At 34.9% G+C, this 15,397-nt stretch overlaps 1 pseudogene; it reads right to left on the bottom strand.

Annotated features, from left to right (window-relative positions):
• The window catches only part of LOC149536981 (cysteine-rich receptor-like protein kinase 2), a 54,457-nt pseudogene extending 43,114 nt beyond the window's left edge, over nucleotides 1-11,343 (bottom strand).
• Between the last annotated feature and the right edge of the window lie 4,054 nt (nucleotides 11,344-15,397).

The raw sequence follows: 15,397 nt of genomic DNA, 5'->3' as shown, positions 1-15,397 counted from the left end.
CTATTTGGTGAGGTGCATTGCAATGTACTATCAACATTTTTTATGTAAGTGAAAGTAAAAACTTTTATCAACAAAAAATAACTTTTTGCATAGTTGTGAGAGGTGACATGCAAGGGATGCCAAATTTGATTCCCCTCTTAGTCTCATCCCTAAACTTGACAATTGATGATAATCAATTATCCATGTAGTAGGACTTCGTGGCCACCACTACTACCATCACAATATCTGATTTTCTTCATATCTTATGCACTTCTATTGGCCTAGTTGACAATGCAAACTACCTAACTCAAAAATCTCTCCTAATTGGGCATCTATCATCATAGTATGTAATTGTTGCAGCGAAACCTTCAACTCTATTTGATGGAGAAACAATCAAGAATATATTTTCTAGAGATGGACCCTCTTTATTATATGCTACTTCATTTTTCACAATCATTAGTCATTAGATATTCAACACATAAGCCTTCCAATATAATTTGTATGCTCTAATATAATATGAAAGAGACAAATGATTGGCATGAGACATTTGATAGGAAAAACTTGATTATTTTTTTATTGAAGTATGTAGAGACATAAATAAGAATATATCTCACACAATTGGAGAAATGGTAATAATAATAGTTGTAGGAACTATCAAACATATTGTTGCTTACAATATACATTGAAACATTTAGACAATGTAATAACCAATTACACAATCAATTGTGAGCTATATTCACAAAATGAATCAAATTGCAGTAAAATAAATTATAGTCATGAAATTTGAGCACATGAAATTATAGGTGTGTTCGTACATTCTTTAGTTTTATAATAATATGCTAATGCTTCTTCAAGTTTATTTTTGTTTTGTACTAGGTGACCTTTTTTCTTGCTGATTTTTTGTACCTTCCCTTCTTAGAGATATTCATATCTTTTCAAGCTATCTTTGTTCTTTTTTCTTTATACTCATTATCCGATTGATTTTTTGCGTGATATTTATCTTTAATCACTCTATTACCATTCTCTTCTTCTTTTCTTTATTCTCTCTTTCATAGTTCTTGTCTTTGTCATTATCCTATATTTTATTTCCAACTTGATGGTCAAAATCAATTCTACATACTTATTCATCATCTCCCTCTTAGTATTTCTACAATTACTACTTTCATTTAATACATTTTCTCAATATTACTTTCTATATAAAAAAAAGAAAAAAAATCCCTATACAAGTTCGTTGAGAAGCTTACTATTGTTTAGCCTAAGTCTTCATAGAATTAGTTAAACAAATTTCTATTTGCACAATTCATTTTAGTTTTTTTATTCAAAATAAATTTATCAGCATCATAGGATCATTCAATTTGTTACACATCTCAAAGATTTTGTGCTTAAATATCAAAATAGAAAGGGAAAAAAATCTGATATTTTAAATATTATTTGCAAATAGGGATGAGGGATTATATAAACAATTCATTCTTCCTTGCTGCTATCCTTGTGTCCATCAACAAGGTAAATAGACACTGTTAATGAGCATTAAGGGACTTCGTAACTATCGTGTTTGATTGAGAGGCAGGTGTACTAGAATTGGAACTTCCTCCATGTTCATTGTGCCCCATGTCTATGAATGATGGTTGTAGAGGTTTTTGAAAATCAATCTCATCCCTATTTAATAGTACTGTCACAACCTCAAACATTAATGGTCTTTGTCTGGGAGAAGCTTGTATGCACACAAGCGCAAGATTTATCACCCTCAAAACCTCTTTTCACTATAACCTTCCATCTCCTTCTTACTTTCCACCAACTATAAAACCTTGTTATCTATTGGTGGAGTAATTTTTCCCACCTACCTATTTTCCACAACCACAAAAAAACAGCCAAAAGCAGCAGACATGTAGCCATCATTAGCAGTCCTTAGCCATCCAAACACTAACCAACACACCAGCCTCACCATCCAGCATTAATTATATTGTCAACTCTTTGTTACAACATTTAATATGCATTTTCTTATAAATAGAATAAGTTGGGCCTGTGATCAGTAGAGCCCATTTTGGGTTTCTCATTGTGGATCATGAGTGGATAGAATGTTGTAGCATCCTAAGGACTTGTAATAGATTTTAGTTATGTTAATGAGCATGAAGTGTTGTAGCACATTGTGGTAGTCTTTGTATTTTACATATTGAAGTGAATGCTTATCTTTTAGTTGGTGTTTGTCTTTGATCCACTCTATTCAACTCCTTCAAGTGGTATCAGAGCTAATGGGAGATGATCCTTGAGATTGTGGAGAGGTAAAAAAGTTTATAACTGGTGAAGAGTGTTGTGGCATCGTAGCCCAACAAGCAATGACATTTTATGTTATCTTCTGCAAGAATAAAGAGAAGAACAAATCAGGAGACTACTATGAGAAATAGAGAAGCCATGAAAAGAAGAAAGCCAAAGTTGAAGTGTGTTTGAGTTAGTGTTGTGTGACACTATAATTCATAGATTAGAAGCATGTGGAGCATCTCTGTGGAAGCAGGAGTTCCAGAGAATGCATACACATGCCATGGAAGTTATTGATCATGGAAATTTTTATTATGTATGTGTTTGAAGTATGTGTGTTTGATGTTATTGAATAGTTATTGAAGTTAGTTGTGATTGCAGTAAGTGAAAGTAGGTTGTATTGGTGGTGAGTTGGTTGTCGTGATTCAAAGGTCTGTGTGTGTGTTTATTGGATAAAATTTTTGGGATTGGAAGTGAGAATTTTTTTGTCTAATTGTGAAGGATATGATGTTCTTGATAGTGGTCATGTAATAGAAGTCAGTTGCATTTATATTCCCCAACTAAGTGATGAAAATTGAATTAATGATGATTGTTAATGGGCTATGTGAATGTATGGGGTGCATTATCGGTTGTGACTAACACTCCAAAAGTTTGTGTTCCATGTATCTAAAAAGAATTCCTATAGAACTAGCCAGTACAACAGCTAGGTACCAATGTATCTCAGTAGATAGATTTCTTTTTATATGAACTCAATAATCAGTCTAATGTAGGTCAAGAAGGAGAAAGGAAATGAATTTAATTTAATTTCTATTTATTTGTCTATCTTTGCATTCATTATCTTAGTATAGGCTCCAAAGCTGTCATTATTATTTTAAGAAAAATGATTAAGATTTTTAGGGAGGGGAAAGAATTGATTAAAGGATTCAAAGTGTGTTATTAGAATTATGAAATACCCATTGAAGAAGATATTGCATATCTGGTGGTTGCTTCAAGTCAATGCTTTTTCTACCATTGAGAATTTTGAGAACCACAACACCAAAGCCGTAGGTGTCAGTTTTCTCTATTAATTGCCGACGGTGAGTGTATTCAAGAGCTGTGTATCCTCTGCAAAATCCCCAAAAGTAATGGTGTTACTATCTATATTGAAAACTTGATGATTAGAAAAGATAAGTACATAAATTACCATTTTTCTCACAGTGTTCTTGCAAACCTAGTGCTGACGTGAGTTTTATCATTTGGAAGAAGTCTCGCCAGCCCAAAATCTACTATTTTTGCTCGAAAGTTTTCATCAAGCAATATATTACTTGACTTAATGTCATGGTGGATGTGTGAGAAATATTAAAACAAAATAAAAAACTCACAACCTAACGCTAAAATCTGCTTAGGAACAACTATTACTGAGTGATAAATTTTGCTCAGTAAGCAAAGAGAATAGGTTGCAAGAGAGTTTACCAAGTTAGCTCGGTAAATGAAAGAACACACAACTTGGTAACCAAAGTGATTACTGAGTGAACTCGGTAGAAGAATGATTATCGAGTGAACTTGGTAGGCAAAGTGATTACCAAGTGAACTCGATAGAAGAAGGCACCGAGTGTACTTAGTAGCCACTACAGAGAATGACTTCTACCAAAGACAATACCGAGTGCCAACTTATAACATGAATATTTCCACCATTAAAACCAGAGACTCAAAGATTCAAACTTTGAAATAAACCTTCCAAAATGCAATGAATAGAAGAAGGACAACAATGCATTCAAGTATGCTTGCTTGCTTTCTATTCAACTATGATTCAAACTATTACAAATCTGGGAGCATTCGGCTTCAACCAAAAAACCCTAAAATAACCCTAAAACTTTAAACTGATAAAACTTCAAACTTGCAGCTCTAATGGCTACATACAATAATGCCTGGAGCAATCAACGCTTCAATAGGATGAATGAAAACAATAAACTATTCAACTTACAAAATGATCAGAGAAGAAACATGTGCAACTACAGGCACGAAATGAACTTCCTCTGTCCCTGCAACAAACATTCTGTTTGTCTTCAGCAAAATTATTTTCCCTCTCATTTCTAAATTTGAAAAAACTCACCCACTGCATTTATGTTTCTATCTATTCTACTGGTCGTCAGGTGGTAGGTGGGCATTTGGCTCCAGAGAGAAACGATCACCTGCAATTAATATTTCAACACTCCCCCTTTATCCCGAGCCAAACAAACAAGGATCATTATTGATCCAAATCAACTACACCAAGACACTCTCTTAGGTGTACAAAAGTCCCAATGCCTAATGGCTTGGTAAAAATGGCTACTAGTTGCTGCTCAGACTTGCAATGTTCAATCTTGATATCCCCATTCTCCACCAACTCTCTGATGAAGTGATATCTGATCTCTATGTGTTTGCTTCTCTCATGGAAGATTGGATTCTTAGAAAAAGCAATAGATGAAATGTTGTCACAATAAATTGTGGTTCCATCTCCTTGCCTTTCATTTAAATCTGTCAAGATCCTCCTTAACCAAATAGCTTGACATGCTACTGCATTTGTGGCTATTTATTTATCCTCTATTGTAGATTGAGCAACAATAGGTTGCTTCTTGAATGCCCATGAAATTGCACCTAAACCCATATGAAACATATATCTGGAAGTGCTCTTCCTATCATCTAAACTTCCAGCCCAATCACTATTTGTATAACCAACCAACTTGAAATCATTTACTGTGGTATACAAAATTCCAAATCCCTTGGTACCTTTCACATACCTTAGGATCCTTTTTCCCGCTTGCCAATGGGAATCCTTTCGTGTTTCCATAAATCTGGAAATTAGACTTACTGCATGCATTAGGTCTAGCCGAGTTGCAGTCAAATACATCAAACTTCCAACCATACTCTTGTATAGTGTTGGATCCACTCTCTTGCTAGAGTCTTCCTTACTCAATTTCAGACCTACTGTTGTTGGTGTTGGGGCTGCCTTACTATTTTGTATTTTAAATCTCTCCAAGATCTGCCCTGCATACTTTTCTTGAGAGATGAAGATGCCATCATGCATTTGTTTTACTTCTATGCCTAGAAAGTACTTTAAGAGACCTAGGTCTATCATTTCAAATTTACTTTTCATGGCCTCTTTGAATTCACCAATTAGAGCCTTGTCATTTCCAGTAAAAATCAAATCATCTACATACAAGACAACAATCAAAATATTTCCATTTGCTACCTTGATGTAGAGAGTAGGCTCACCATTTCTTTTGCAAAAGCCATTTCTCATCAAATATGAGTCATTCATACTATACGATGCCCGTGGAGCTTGCTTGAGCCCATAAAGAGCTCTCTTCAATCTATATACTTTGTGTTCTTCACCTGCAACTTCATAACTAGGTGGCTACTCCACATAGATTTCTTCTTTCAATACACCATTTAGGAAGGCGGACTTCACATCCATTTGGAATATCTTCCACTTGTGCTAAGCTACAATTGCTATGACAACACACACGATTTTCATTCTTGCAACCGGTGCCTAGGTCTCATCATAATCTCTTCCATACTGCTATTTGTAGCCCTTGACTACTAGCCTTGCCTTATGCCTATCAATATTACCTTCAGCATTGCATTTAGGTCTTGTAGACCCATTTCACTCCAATCACTTGCTTCTTGGGAGGCAAATTAGTTAGCTCCCATTTCTCATTCCTTTCTATAGCATCTATTTCCTCATCCATGACCTTACACCATTTCTTCTCTTTAATAGCTTTTTCAAAATATGTTGGATCACTATGAGAAAATAATGCAAAATTAACACTCTCATCATAATCTTCATACCTTTTATCTTGGTTTATCTCCCTAAGACTCTTGGTCTTTCTTGCTAACATGGAGGAGAGTGTGGGATTAGAATCTTCACTGTTGCTGCTTGGCACTGACTCTCGGTCATGCCTAGAGGAGCTCGATAATGACTATGGCTGCTTGCCTTTTCTTCTATCTGCTCCTTCTTCTTGCTATTCATCAGCATCCTCTTCATTCATAAATGGCACTTTACTTGAAGTGCTTGGTGACTCATCAATTGAACCATACCAAGACTACTTTTCAAGAAATTCCACATCTCTTGAAAGCATCATCTTGTTGTTCAATGGGTCATAAAATCCATATGCCTTTGATTCTGGGCTGTACCCTGTGAAAATGCATTTCACACCTTTGTCATCAAATTTCTGCCTTTGCTCTTTAGGTACATGTGCAAATGCAACACATCCAAACACTCTTAGGTGTTCAACTGTCCATCTTCTTCGTGACCATGCTTCCAATGGAATTCTATCACGGACTGCCTTTGTAGGACACCTATTAATTAGGTAAACTATTGTTGCCACAGCCTCTCCCCAAAATTTAGTTGGGAGACCTTTCTCTTTCATCATGCTCCTTGCCATTTCAACAATGGTCCTATTCTTTCTTTCAACCACTCCATTCTGCTATGGTGTATAGCTGGCTATGAGCTCTTTCTTTATACCATGTTTCTTACAAAAATTTACAAAAGAATTGGAGGTATACTTCCCTCCTCTATCTAATCTTAGGACTTTGATATAGTTTCCACATTCTCTTTCAGCCTGGGCTTTAAATTCTACAAATTTATCAAATGCTTTAGATTTATTCTTTAATAAATACACCCATGTCCTAGGACTGAAGTCATCAATAAATGTCATGATATAAGTACTCCTCCCAATGGAAGTAACTTGCATAGGACCGACTAGGTCAGTATGCACTAACTCTAATGGATATCTAGCTATCTTAAAAAATTTAGAATTAAAGGGAAGCCTATGTTGCTTACCAAAAATACAAGCCTCATACTTGTCATATGAATTTCTTATACGTGGAAAACCTTCTACCATTCTTTTATTTGACAACAAATTTAAACCAGCATAGCCAAGATGACCATACCTGAGGTGCCATAGTTGTGAGGGGTCTTCAATCACACTCTTTAGAGCTGATTGTGTAGGAGGTGAAGCACCAACTTGAGATGAGAAGCATGTCTCAATCCTCAAGAGAAACATTCTATTCTTTGTCATTTGAACTGTTGCAAGTAGGTTCTTACTCCCATCCTTTTCTTGAATGACACACATGTCATTCTCCATTAGCACTTTGTATTCATTTTGAATGAGCTGACCAATGTTCATCAAATTGTGCTTCATACCAAGGGCAAAATACACATTTTGTATTTACCTTTTCTCTTCTTTCTTGGTGCGGACCATAATAGATCCTTTGCCCACAACTAGTAGGGTTCCATTGTTACCCATTTTAATTTCAGATTTGAAACTCTTGTCAATGAATGAAAACAAGGTTTCATTACCACTCATGTGGTTGCTACATCCACTATCGAGGTACCAAACCTCAGGGCTTCCTTCTTCACCAACATTACACATGATGAAGGCAGTAGCATTGGGTCCACTTCCCATGTTCACATCAGCCACATTTGCTTGTCCTGACTGATCATTCTACTTCTTCCAGCATTCACTTGCATAATGCCCATATTTATGACCTCCTCTTGAAATATTTTGTGAGCTACTTGCTCCATCTGCTCTTCCTGAGCTTTCTACTACAACATTTCTTTGTCCTCCATTACCTCGGCCTTTGCCTCTGGAGTTTCTGCCTGAGCCATTTCTTCATCTCCCCCTTCCTCTTGGATTTGACTGAGCCTTGAATTCTTGTTCTTTGGAAGATGAAGAAGTAGATCTGTTGATCCTATGCTCATGGGTTTGAAGAGAACCCATCAACTCATCCATTGTCAAAACAATGAGGTCTTTTGCCTCTTCTATGGTCATGACCAAGTTGTCATATTTATGAGGTAAACTCCTCAATATCTTCTCCACTATCCTCTACTCTTGATAGTCTTCTCCATTTGACTTCAGCTAATTAATCACATTGGACGTCCTTGAATTGAAGTCAACAACTGATTCATTTTCCTTCATCTGGAGGTTCTCAAACTCTCTCCTTATATTTTGTAGATTTACTGTACGAGCTTTATCAGTCCCCTTGAAGTTCATCTCAAGGATATCCCAAGCTTCCTTTGCATAATTTGCTGCTGCAATCTTTGGGAATACTATTTCTGTCATTACTGCTTCAATAAGACTTAATGCCTTTGCATCTTTCCTCCTTGACCCTTTCAAATGAGTCTTCTGTGCATTTGTGAGTGCAGCATATTGAGCTGGGTCCATCACATCATTGAATCCATTTACCACAAACTCTCACAAATCATTTGCAACCATAATAGTTTTCATTTTCTTTGCCCATGTATCATAATTTTGTCCATTGAATGGTGGTTGCTGCTGCCATATCTTTCCTGAATCTCTTGCCATGATAAATATCTCAGAAAAAAAATGCCCTAACTCACTGTGGATGTGGGGCCTCAAAACTCTGATACCATGTGAGAAATTATATTTAAAAAAAAAAAAAAAAAACTCACAACCTAACCCTAAAATCTTCTCGGGAACAACTATTACCAAGTGATAAATTTTGCTTGGTAACCAAAGACAATAGGTGGTAGGAGAGTTTACCGAGTTAGCTCGGTAAATGAGAGAACACAAAACTCGGTAACCAAAGTGATTACCAAGTGAACTCGGTAGAAGAATGATTACCAAGTGAACTCGGTAGGCAAAGTGATTACCGAGTGAACTTAGTAGAAGAAGGCATCGAGTGTACTCGGTAGCCACTGCAGAGAATGACTTCTACCAAAGACAATACCAAGTGCAATCTTATAACATGAATATTTCCACCATTAAAACTAGAGACTCAAAGTTTCAAAATTTCAAATAAACCTTCCAAAATGCAATGAATAGAAGAAGGACAACAATGGATTCAAGTATTCTTGGTTGCTTTCTATTCAACTCTGATTCAAACTATTACAAATCTGGGAGCATTCGGCTTCAACCAGAAAACCCTAAAATAACCCTAAAACTTTAAACTGATAAAACTTCAAACTTGCAGCTCTAATGGTTGCATACAATAACGCCTGGAGCAATCACTGCTTCAACAGGACGAATGAAAACAATAAACTATTCAACTTATAGAATGATCAGAGAAGAAACACGTGCAACTACAGGTATGAAATGAACTTCCTCTATCCTTGCAACAAACTAGATCTGCTGATCACTTTCTCTGCTCTGCAACTTCTAAGCTGCTCAACTTCTTCTCCTTCTACTATCGAATGAATGATAAAACATTCCTTTTGTCTTCAGCAAAATTATTTTCCCTCTCATTTCTGAATTTGAAAAAACTCACCCATTGCATTTATGTTTCTATCTGTTATGCTGGTCATCAGGTGGTAGGTGGGCATTTGGCTCTAGGGAGAAATGACCATCTGGAATTAATATTCCAACAGGATGATATAGACATGGAATTCCTCGTAGAGATACACCAGACCACGAGCAATGCCCACAATAATCTCGAACCTTTCCTTCCAACTCAAAAGTCTTTTATTTTTACCTACATTCAGGGAAAATCACTACACTCTTGCAACCCATCATGTTTGGTGTAATGAATAAACGAATAAAAAAGATGAAAGATAGGGAATAGTGAACCGAATAAGATTCTTTCAAGGCTGCTGTTGGGCACTCTTAAATTAAGAGCCTCTCTTGGCCTTGTCTGCAGTATCCGAGTAATCGCACAAGATTTCTAGAATGAACATTAGAAATGAGTTTCACTTCACTGTCGAATTTCAGAATTGCACGGGGAGATCAACCTAATTTCAGTTTCATTACTGCCACAACTTTTCCATTTATTAACGTGCCCTGGAAATCCCAAACCAACCAATTATTTTACAGTAGCAGACAAATCTAATATGGGTAGAAAATAAACGATAATTTACCTTGAGTGCTTCACCAAACCCTCCTTGTCAAAATCTTCTAGTCCATGGAGTTTCATGGCTCCTTCAATATCCACTGTTCAACACATTTTTTTTTTGTGATATTAGTATTAAATAAGATCGAATCGACTCGCAAAAAATTTAGCATAAAACAATATTTACCTTTCCCATGCTTTGACCGCACTATCTTCTTCCCAAAGGCAAGGAGACAAGTGAAAAGGCCAAGTATGATTACCCCTCCCACAACACCAATTATTATCCCCACTGTTGAACACGTCTCCTTCTTCTTCCTTGAAATAAAAAATGGAGAATCAAAAAATCATTGTAAATTATACTAAATGTCTGACAGAAATTCTAAACAAGAGCAATTCAACTGATTTTATGAAATTTCATTTATGAAATCCAAACTTGCTTCTAAGGAAAGATGTCAGAAGCTTCAACGAAATTGGAAATTGTTCAATGAATATAAACAATCTCTAACCCATGGGTAAGAAATTCACAAGCTTGATAGTGGCATTGCTTGGGAAGAAGGGTTTGATATCCTATTGCAAGTAGCAGCCGGCGTCTGTAGCCCATCCATCGGAGGTAGGAAAACACTCATTTATATTTGTCTGAGCAATACTCAGGCAATTTTTACAAAAATCCTACTGAAGGGAACGAATGCAGGTGGCAAGCCCATAGAAAGTCATATTGGACGGCCCTTGTCTCTTCTGCGCAACAAAATAATCTTTTGTATCTGGAGTCGCAGTGCAGAGATCGCTTATCAAACTTTTACCAATTTGTGCCACCGAATTGGTGGTTGGCATGGTGGCATCACCGCAGACCTGTTTATTTCCCGTATGAGTGTATTCATTGTAAAAGTTGGAGTTCTTGAAGTGCACATAATAGCCGTCGTAGGTTGCCTTGCCGCCGTAATATGTTTGATTGAAACTGCTGCGAACTTGATTTAGTGCTGCTTTAATGCAGGCAACACAATTGGTAGAGGATTTATATTTTCTGCACTGGTGGAGAACATAGACTGAATCAACCAGATCTGATCCTTCCACCGCACTTATTGTTGAAAACCCAGATGGAATGATGTCTTTGACCACGAAAGCCAGAATTGTGTTGAAATTTTTCTCAAAGATTGTAACGTTGTTGTAGGGGGTTGTGTTGCATCCGAAGGCTAGAAGCCTGGTCTCTATGTCTGCTTTAATGGGAGATATTAGTAATATGGAGAATAAAATAATCAGCCTTGCACTATTCTCTAATTGCAAGAAGGCTCTGGATATTCTCATTGATATTGGAGAAATACTCACACATGCCAAAGTTCTTGAATTGTTATGATGGCAAAAAAAATAGGAGCTTATTATATAGACTTCGGTATTACAGGTGAGTTATTTATTCTCACCAGCATTACAATATATTGTTTATCGAAGTCAAAGAAAGACAACTAAGGCAATAAACTAGTACATTCCCATTATTACAAACAAATATTAGTTCCTTTCATTTTCTTGTATTTTAGAGATCAATTCAAACAGAAGATGAAACAAATCAATCTCCCACAAATGATGGCAACTTTTATTTTTTTTAGAATATTTTTGGATCAATACATGCAGCAATTGAAAAAGTCTTGATTCCACAAGCTATCTAACAAACAGAGCAAATTATTTTGAAGCTTTTTCTATTTGGACTACCATATTATAGTATACAACGTTTACTAATGGATGGACTATCTAGAAGGTATACCATATTAGGTCATTTTAAAAATAGTTGAAGGTAAACGATATAAGGCTATTTTACAAAATAGTTTTTAATTTAAGTTTTTTTTTCTGACTACTCTGCATTCATTAGAGGTCAAACTTAACCTACCAGCATTGTATACTTGTCAATGATAAGACTTTGAATTACGATTAGAACAAGGATTAGACATAAGTTTCTATTTCAAATTAGTTGTACAATTCATGTTACTAGAATATGTAATTAAAATGATCATATGGTTTAAATCTAGTATTTTTCTTGTAATTGAGATTACGATTAGATATTTGACAATGCTTGTAGTATAATTATGATTAGAGTTATCATTAGAATTGAGATTGCAATTAAATGATTTCAAATTATGAATTGAAGTTATGGTTAAAATTAGGTCTACAATTATAACTATGACTAAGGTTAGTGTTAGAATTAAAATTGATATCAATATTAAGAATAGAGACAATTAAAAAGGATTACAAATGAAAAAGACATCATTCTATATTTTATTATTTATTTAATAATCATTTTATTAGTCCTTCTCATTAGGCTAGTAGTATTCAAATAAGCTTATAATTACTTGTGTTTACTAATAATTATAACAAGTTTTATAAACCAATTAAAACTTACCTGATCTCTTTACAAGATAAGGAGGAGATATTATTCTTCAACTTTTTATTTATTTAAATTATCTTGATAAGTAGGAGATATTTTCCATAGCAAGTCAAATATTACTTATCATAAGTATAGTACTTTTGCAATTATTATTATATATTGTTGGCTAATGATTGAAAAATATATATAGACCAATTACAATTTAATATTTAAGCTATCTTGTTATTACTTGTCATAAGGATAGTAATATTGCATATATTTATAAATAAAATGAAGCCAATGATTAAAAAAATTATACAGACCAATTAAAATTTAACTTATCTCATATTTTCAAGCTATATAGTGTACATGGAAAATTCTTGATTTTCCAAATTATGACAACTAACTATTAGTTATTTGATTTTCCTAAAGTAATTATAGACTTACACCTGAACTTTACATTAAAAGAGGGATAAAGATTTATTCAAACACAAGAAATATATAGAAAACAAGGGCAAGGTTTTGAATATAAAGAATTGTAGAAAACCTTATCAATTTTCATTAACTCATATAGTATGTGAGATAAATTAGGAGCTAATTATTACCTATTCACTACATTACAGGACTTCATTTGGCTTGAATCCCATTTGACCAAATAATTTTCAAACTCGTTCCACTCCCTAGGAATGCATTTAAAAGTAATAGCCTCTAGGAACTACATGTAAGGCTGATCAAGAGGTAATTATTACTTATACTACACTCCAAGCCTTCATTTGATTTGAATCCCATTTGAAAAAATGATTTCCAGCCTCATTCTACTAGCTAAGAGAGTGTTTAAAAGAAATAGCCTTTTAGGAACTAAAGAATTTGTCTGATAATCAAAGTTAAGTGCTAGCTAACATCAAAAAATGTTGTCTAATTTAAGTGGAATCACTACCACCTAACGTACAAATAACCCTTCTCCAACCAAGGGAACAACTACATTCAACCTCATATGAAATGGAAAGAGACCCCATTAAATTATTCATATATTGGCCCTTAAAATTTGAAAAAATAAATGGAATCCATTATCTATTTATAGTTTCTAGGCATAATAAAACACCCTATCATCTACTATTAGTTTTAAACATCTACACTATTAACATTTAATAGATTAAATAGTAAATATGGTTTCCTAAACTTCCTTAACCTATAAAGAATTAATATGAACCTCATTTCCATAAAAATAGTTATAAAATATAATATTTTCCTTTCATCTAGATTTGATTGTGTGATAAGAATCTTTGTATGAATGTTTTGGATCACACTACATTATTCATCATCACAATGCAAGACATGAAAGGAGTTACAATGTGGATTTTGGAAATCCATTAATTGAATCTAGAAAATAGAGAAACATATATGAATTATGGAAATTTAGCAATGTTGAAAATGTAAAGTTCATTTCAACCAGCATAAATTTTATGGTATCATTAATATGTAGATTACGTTGTGTAATAATTTAACTTACATAGAATTTATTTGCATGGTGGCAACTCCAATTTAGATGCAATAAATTCTATTATTTAATAACCTAACATATTTATAGATTTCTGTTCTATTGTAAACCTATATATAATAAAAATATTAATATGATAAAAGAATGTATTAAGTAATGAGCAACAAGTTCCAATGAGTGGAAGAGTAGGTAGTGTTTTGAATGGGGAACTAGCTAATGATTATGCTTTAGACAATGACCCTGATGATCTGAGTTGTTGTTTTAGTTTCTATGGAGGCTCAATTAGAGATTGGAATAATGTGGGCCTTCAATGCTTTTGGCAAGAGGTTGTTAGTAATTTTACTTGGTCTTCTTTCTGGGGTCATTGCTTTGCTTGGTAGAAATCTAATGTTTGAGTAATTTATAGTTTTGGGCAGTATTATTTTACAGGTAGAAACCCTTTGGGCTCCCCTGAGCATCTATGGTTTTGATTCCATGAGAAGTCCCTTTTTAGGGCATTAGTGGCTTATAAAGAGTTCATAGTGGGAGGTAGTCTCTACATAGTGATGAAAATGTGGGTGAGATTGCTAGTGCAAGTTGTAGGAGATTTCTGCTTCTACCCTCAATGATTTTCTTGGGGGTTATGGGTTATGGGAGACATTGAAATTTTGTATCTAATTCTATAGAAGAGAAGAAAATGAAGAGCAAGAGTAAGGTTTTGATTGACAAGGGAAGCCCTAATGGTAAGGATTGTAGTGAGGATTATAGAGGTGAGGACTGGATTTTTTTGGTTCCTTGTCTGCTATTCTCTAGTGCTAGGGTGTTTCCCATCTTCTCCCCCCCACCCCCCTTTAGTTTCATTGGCATAGGAAGCCAGAATGTGCATTTTATCCTATATGTTGTGGTCTTGGCCATATTGGGCATCGTTGGTGCTCAAGTTGTTGTGGTCATGACCTATGTAAGAAAATTTGTTCTATGTGTGGTCTTTCAATTTTTAGCTCGAAGGGCTTCTTCTTTTTGTAGTACTCAAGCTAGGTTTGGTGTTTCCCAGTGCAGTTGTCTATGCTGGGTGTTTTTCTTCTTCTCTTGCTAGAGGATTTATTTTCCCTTACTTGTGACAATTCACCTTTCTTTCCTAGTGGAGGGTCCTACTGACATGGAAGAGTAGTGTTCAGGCTATTTTTGGGAGATCCCTATTGTGGAAGTTTTTTTTGGCTTTCTCTCTCTTTGTCTTGGGTTCAGTTTTTTTAGCCCCTTTGTGCTCTAAGATTTTTTCTTTTATTGAGTTAGTTTCATGCCAGTTGAGATACAGATCAAAAGTCAAGGGTCAAGATCAGATCAGATCAGATTAGAAGTCAAGTAGAAGTGTTTTGTCATCTTAGTAGAACAAGTGACCTAATTAGTGCAATGAAGGGGAATAAAAGCTTTATCAAATGAGAAGAGAGGATCAGTTTGCAAAGACAAGACTCAAAATTGGCTTAAAGAGAAAACTGAGAGTTAGGTATTGAATCAATTCTAGTCAAATTGAA

The sequence above is a fragment of the Cupressus sempervirens genome, chromosome 10 (genome assembly GCF_028749045.1).
Source record: "Cupressus sempervirens isolate cs-2001-9-10 chromosome 10, ASM2874904v1, whole genome shotgun sequence".
Lineage (NCBI taxonomy): Eukaryota > Viridiplantae > Streptophyta > Pinopsida > Cupressales > Cupressaceae > Cupressus > Cupressus sempervirens.
This window is presented reverse-complemented; position numbering and strand designations above follow the sequence as displayed.